The 6,749-nt window shown below is 40.1% G+C and overlaps 1 pseudogene; it reads left to right on the top strand.

Annotated features, from left to right (window-relative positions):
- The first annotated feature begins 5,821 nt into the window (after nucleotides 1-5,821).
- Nucleotides 5,822-6,749, top strand: BOSTAUV1R-PS405 (vomeronasal 1 receptor bosTauV1R-ps405 pseudogene; annotated as a pseudogene).

The following is a 6,749-nucleotide window of genomic DNA, read 5'->3' as shown; positions in this document are numbered from 1 at the left end:
TGATCTGAGCCACAGTCAGCTCCTGGTCTTGTTTTTGTTGACTGTATAGAGCTTCTCCATCTTTGGCTGCAAAGAATATAATCAATCTGATTTTGGTGTTGACCATCTGGTGATGTCCATGTGTAGAGTCTTCTCTTGTGTTGTTGGAAGAGGGTGTTTGTTATGACCAGTGTATTTTCTAACATTTCTTCTAACAGAAGCAGAAGATATTAAGAAGAGATGGAAAGAATACACAGAAGAACTGTACAAAAAAGATCTTCATGACCCAGATAATCATGATGGTATGATCACTCATCTAGAGCCAGACATTCTGGAATGTGAAGTCAAGTGGGCCTTAGAAAGCATCACTACAAACAAAGCTAGTGGAGGTGATGGAATTCCAGTGGAGCTATTTCAAATCCTGAAAGATGATGCTGTGAAGGTGCTGCACTCAATGTGCCAGCAAATTTGGAAAACTCAGCAGTGGCCACAGGACTGGAAAAGGTCAGTTTTCATTCCAATCCCAAAGAAAGGCAATGCCAAAGAATGCTCAAACTACCGCACAATTGCACTCATCTCACACGCTAGTAAAGTAACGCTCAAAGTTCTCCAAGCCAGGCTTCAGCAATATGTGAACTGTGAACTTCCTGATGTTCAAGCTGGTTTTAGAAAAGGCAGAGGAACCAAAGATCAAATTGCCAACATCCGCTGGATCATGGAAAAAGCAAGAGAGTTCCAGAAAAGCATCTATTTCTGCTTTATTGACTATGCCAAAGCCTTTGACTGCATGGATCACAATAAACTGTGGAAAATTCTGAAAGAGATGGGAATACCAGAGCACCTGACCTGCCTCTTGAGAAACCTATATGCAGGTCAGGAAGCAACAGTTAGAACTGGACATGAAACAACAGACTTGTTCCAAATAGGAAAAGGAGTACGTCAAGGCTGTATATTGTCACCCTGTTTATTTAACTTCTATGCAGAGTACATCATGAGAAACGCTGGGCTGGAAGAAACACAAGCTGGAATCAAGATTGCCGGGAGAAATATCAATAACCTCAGGTATGCAGATGACACCACCCTTATGGCAGAAAGTGAAGAGGAACTCAAAAGCCTCTTGATGAAAGTGAAAGTGGAGAGTGAAAAAGTTGGCTTAAAGCTCAACATTCAGAAAACTAAGATCATGGCATCTGGTCCCATCACTTCATGGGAAATAGATGGGGAAACAGTGGAAACAGTGTCAGACTTTATTTTGGGGGGCTCCAAAATCACTGCAGATGGTGACTGCAGCCATGAAATTAAAAGACACTTACTCCTTGGAAGCAAAGTTATGACCAACCTAGATAGCATATTCAAAAGCAGAGACATTACTCTGCCAACAAAGGTTCGTCTAGTCAGGGCTATGGTTTTTCCTGTGGTCATGTATGGATGTGAGAGTTGGACTGTGAAGAAGGCTGAGTGCTGAAGAATTGATGCTTTTGAACTATGGTGCTGGAGAAGACTCTTGAGAGTCCCTTGGACTGCAAGGAGATCCAACCAGTCCATTCTGAAGGAGATCAGCCCTGGGATTTCTTTGGAAGGAATGATGCTAAAGCTGGAACTCCAGTACTTTGGGCACCTCATGCGAAGAGTTGACCCATTGGAAAAGACTCTGATGCTGGGAGGGATTGGGGGCAGGAGGAGAAGGGGACGACAGAGGATGAGATGGCTGGATGGCATCACTGACTCGATGGACGTGAGTCTGGGTGAACTCCGGGAGTTGGTGATGGACAGGGAGGCCTGGCGTGCTGCGATTCATGGGGTCGCAAATAGTTGGACACAACTGAGTGACTGAATTGAACTGAACTGATAACTGAATCACCTTGCTGTACACCTGAAACAAACACAACGTAATTTCAATAAAAATTTTAAAAATAATAAAAGATACCATAATTTAAAATTTTTAAATGAAAATTAAGAAAGGCTGACTCCTAGAAACAGACAGCAGAATGTGATTGTCAGGGGCTGGACAATGGGGGAAATTGAGAGATCTTGGTCAAAGGACACAAACTGCCATTTCTAAAACGAATAATTTCTGGGACTCTAGTCAATAGCCTGGTTACTCTAGTTAACACTAATTAACAAGACTGCACTGTATACTTGAGAGTTACCGGGAGTGTCGATCTTGAATGTCCTACACACGCAGAGAGACACAGGCACACAGGTAATCATGTGAGATGGCTGAGACATTGCCTGTATTATGGTAGTCATTTTGCAATATCAGTTGACTAACAACACGAAGGTTAGGGGCTCTGATGCCCGCACAATTGAAAATCCAGTGAGCCCTCTGTATTTGTGGTCTTGGATCAGTGAATTCAGTCAACCGTGGATCGTGTAGAACTGCAGTACATAATTAGTGGGAAAAATGATCCATGTATAAGTGGATCCGCTCATTTGCAAACCCATGCAGTTCAGTGTATCAAATCACCACATTATACTCCTTAAACTTACACAGTGTTACATGTCAACTCTATTTCAACAAAACTGCATGAAAAGTAAACAATAAAAGCAGGAGGCATATGTGGAATTTAGAAAGATGGTAACGATGACCCTACATACGAGACAGCAAAAGAGACACAGATGTAAAGAACAGACTTTTGGATTCTGTGGGAGAAGGCGAGGGTGGGATGATTTGAGAGAATAGCATTGAAACATGTATATTATCATATGTGAAACAGATTGCCAGTCCAGGTTTGATGCTTGAGGCAGGGTGCTCAGGGCTGGTGCACTGGGATGACCCAGAAGGATGGGACGGGGAGGGAGGTGGGAACGGGGTTTCAGGATGGGGAACACATGTACACCCATGGCTGATTCATGTCAATGTATGGCAAAACCACTACAATATTGTAAAGTAATTAGCCTCCAATTAAAATTAATTAATTAATTAAAAAAAAAAAGCAGGAGGCATAAAAGGCTAAAGAGGGAAAGTGAACCGTGATTTCTGAGGAGCTGCTCTGAAGTCAGAGTTTAACAAGTCTTGGGGGAATTTCCATCAGCGAAGTGAAAACTGACTTTGATCACGTCTCTCAATTCTGAAGTTCATGATGTAGATCTATTGGGAAAATGTACCTCCCCAGATGGTGCCTTTGCCTCCTCGTCAATAAATCTAATAAGTTTACCAGGAGAATCACTTTGCATCTGGGAGAGCAATTTGCTCCCCTCTGGGTGCATCAGGATGACCCCAGCAAACAAGGTGCTGGAGACAGCAGGTGATAAGGGGGTCCCCTGGGAGGAGAAGCCCTGCTATCTGGTCTCCCATATACACTCTTTGTGGGTCAGACCCAGCCTGTCCAAGATGCTTCCGCCTTCTTGGGAAATCTGACTGCTTTCCTTAAGGATCTGAGACTCTCAGCCTCAAGAAAGGGACAGTGGTATGGAGACCTTTCCAGTATTCCCTTTCCCCATTCAAAACTTCCTTATGGAGTCTGCCATTTTTTTCAGACTTAACCTTCAGTTAATTTTCTGTTCAATAGAAGCGTATTTTATCTTCTTTCTTCTAATATTGCCCCCATTCTCTTTTCTATTGCTCTGCTTTCTTCTTTCTTTCATTTCTTTTACTCATTAGTATCACTTATCGCTCTCCAATACTGTTTCACTGTCCCTCTTTTTGTTTACATTTAAAACCATATCACATTTTCTTTAGTGTATTTTGACTTTCAGTGTATTATTAGCAGCTATTTGAAAATTCCATATGGTCCATGTGTCAGCTAATATCACCCTTTATTTACGTTTTCTTTGGTCTCTGTTCTCTACATTTGGGTTGTGCTTCATCACTCAGTCGTGTCCAACTCTGTGAGACCCCATGGACTGTAGCCCGCCAGACTCCTCTGTCCCTGGAATTCTCCAGGCAAGAATACTGGAGTGGGTTGCCATTTCCTTCCTCCAGGAGATCTTCCCAAACCCAGGGATCGAACACACATCTCCCGTGTCTCCTGCATTTGCAGACAGGTTCTTTACTGAACCAGGGGGGAAGCCCTTTCTCTACATTTAGTTGCTATAAATTTACATGTGATAAAATTTGCCTCTTAGTTTCACTTCATTCCTTTTCCAGCCATCAGTATGTCTCACCTTTGTTTTTCTATTTTAAGATTTTATTTTTAATAGATAATACCTTTTGTTATTGTATTTTTATGGATAATGTCATTTATCTCAAATTATTTTACATCATTTTCCATTAAAATGCTTTAATCACATGTAGACAAATATACACCATTGTTTCCTCTTAGAAGTTTTACATATTTCTAATCACACATTAACTCCTAGATTTAACAGATTTTATGCTATATTAATAACACTTTAAATTGCACTTAAAAACTATTTTTATGTTGGCACATAGAAATCCAAAAAAAATTTTTTTACTGACTTTGCTTTCAGTAATCCTGAAAATCACTCTTGAATAGTCCAATAATTCAATAATAACCAATAATATTGGTTTCCTTCTTTAAATTTATATATTGTCAATGACAAAAAGTCTTCCTTCTTCACTTTCTTTCTTTACAGTAAAGGCCATGAAATCTGAAAAAATGAGGAATAGAAGGAGTGAGAGAAAATATTTTTACTTAGTGCCGATCTCAAATGTAAAGCTTTTCTTATGTAGCCTGAATTAGGAGTCTTGTCATTGTTGATGCTTTTGTCAGGGTAAGATTATTCCTTTCCATTGTTAATACCTAAATATTTCTATCATAAATATATGTTGAATATCTTAAATTTTATCATATGATCTTCTGCATATATTAAAGTGATCATCTACTTTTGTTCTTTTAGCCTACTAGTTTGGGTAATCATGCAGATGAAGTTTCAACTGTTCAGCTTATCTTTATGTTCAGATAAACCTTTGATTAAGTGCTTGCTGTTTTAATGCACTGTAAACATAATTTTACAGTTATTCTGTAACTTTTTTTGAAGTTTTTGCTTATGTAATAGAGTTGGCATTGTCTTTTTCATACTTTGTTATTTTTTTGCTTCCAAAGTTATGTTAAGCCCATAATATGATTGATGGAATATTCTGTTATTCTCCCCTTAGCAGTGGTTCATAGATGTTATTTATATCTGCTGTGTTTGGCACACGTCAACATCGAAACATTCTTCGGTATATCTTCTGGATGAATTTTTCCTACTGATCAGTGTTATCATGAGGAACTTTATACACTTATGTCTTTCTATTATGTCAATATATTTGGGGGGTAAGTTAAAGTCTTCTGGAATTTTGTCCCCCAGTCTCCTAAATTTCCAAATTTACTGGCATAGATAATGGTGTCGTTGTTGTTCCGTTGCTAAGTCACGTTGGACTCTTTGAGACCTCCTGGACTGCAGCACGCCAGGCTCCCCTGTCCTTCACCATCTCCCAGAGCTTGCTCAAACTCCTGTCCACTCAGTCCGTGATGCCTTCCAACCACCTCTTCCTCTGTCACCCTCTTCTCCTTTGGCTTTCAATCTTTCTCAGCATCAGGGTCTTTTCCAGTGAGTTGGCTCGATGATTGTAATATCATGTTATTTTTCTAGTATTTGTCAACTTCTCCGTCCTAGCAACATTTTTTAATTCTAATATTATTTGTGAATTCTCCATTTTTTAGACCTAATTCTATATCAGAGATTCTCAAGAATTCCTGGAATTGAGGGTCTGGAAGTGACACATCTTGGCCTGAAATACAGAAGAGTTAAACATTCCTACCCCTTACCTTGACACTGAACTGTCAATCCTTATATCCTTTCACAGCCTCCATTATGTATAACTTCACAATATAATTGATTTTATTTTAAACCTGGTTGACCCCACTATAGTGTATAAAACATCCATCTCATAATGTTTCCAAGTGAAGTGATCTGGGGACTTTTCTTCATATTTCAAATTAGTATTGGGTTCATGGGGAACTCATTGCTTTTCATGCTTTGTGTGTGTATCTTCTTAGATAAAAATCACCTGAAAAAACCCATAGATTTGATCTGTATACATCTGACCTCGGTCAATGCTTTGACCATCTTGTTCAAGTTGATACCAGACATTGTGTCATCCTTCGGAGTAAAACATTTTCTGGATGACGTTGGCTGTAAGGCCACTTTGTACATATATAGAGTTACCCGGGGTCTTTCCATCTGTGCCACTGCTCTCCTGAGTGGGTACCAAGCCATCACTATCAGTCCTATTCATTCGAGGTGGGCGTGGCTTAGATCTAAACTCTACGTGCGTTTACTCCTCTTTCCTTTTCTTCTGGATCACCAACATGCTCATCTATAGCTACATCATTGAAACTGTAGAAGCCAATCACAATGTCACGATTGTTGGTTTGGAGTATTCGACACTACACTGCCAAACGAGTCAGTTGAGACAGAATCATTCGGTTGCATTTGGAAGTGTCGTAATAATTCGAGATCTCCTCTTTGTGATCCTCATGCTGTGGTCCAGTCTCTACACCGTGAATCTCCTCTACAAACACCGCCAGAGGGCCCAGCACATTCACAGCCCCAGCCTCTCTCCCCAGTCATCTCCTGAAATCAAAGCCACCCACACTATTCTTTTGCTGGTAAGTTGCTTCGTTTTCTTCCATTGCTCAAACAACTTCATTGTCTTCTATGTGTTTCATAAACCTGAGAAAGATTCAAGACTGAAGAGAATTACTGGGATATTTTCATCCTGCTACCCAACCGTCTGCCCTTTTGTGCTGCTGAAAAACAGTAAGATTACTTCCAAATTGACTTCTTCCCTCTCCAAGCTGAGAATCATCTTTTCTTGA

Source organism: Bos taurus, chromosome 18, assembly GCF_002263795.3.
Source record: "Bos taurus isolate L1 Dominette 01449 registration number 42190680 breed Hereford chromosome 18, ARS-UCD2.0, whole genome shotgun sequence".
NCBI lineage: Eukaryota > Metazoa > Chordata > Mammalia > Artiodactyla > Bovidae > Bos > Bos taurus.
The sequence above is the reverse complement of the archived record's forward strand: the minus strand, read 5'-3'. Positions and strand labels throughout refer to the sequence as shown.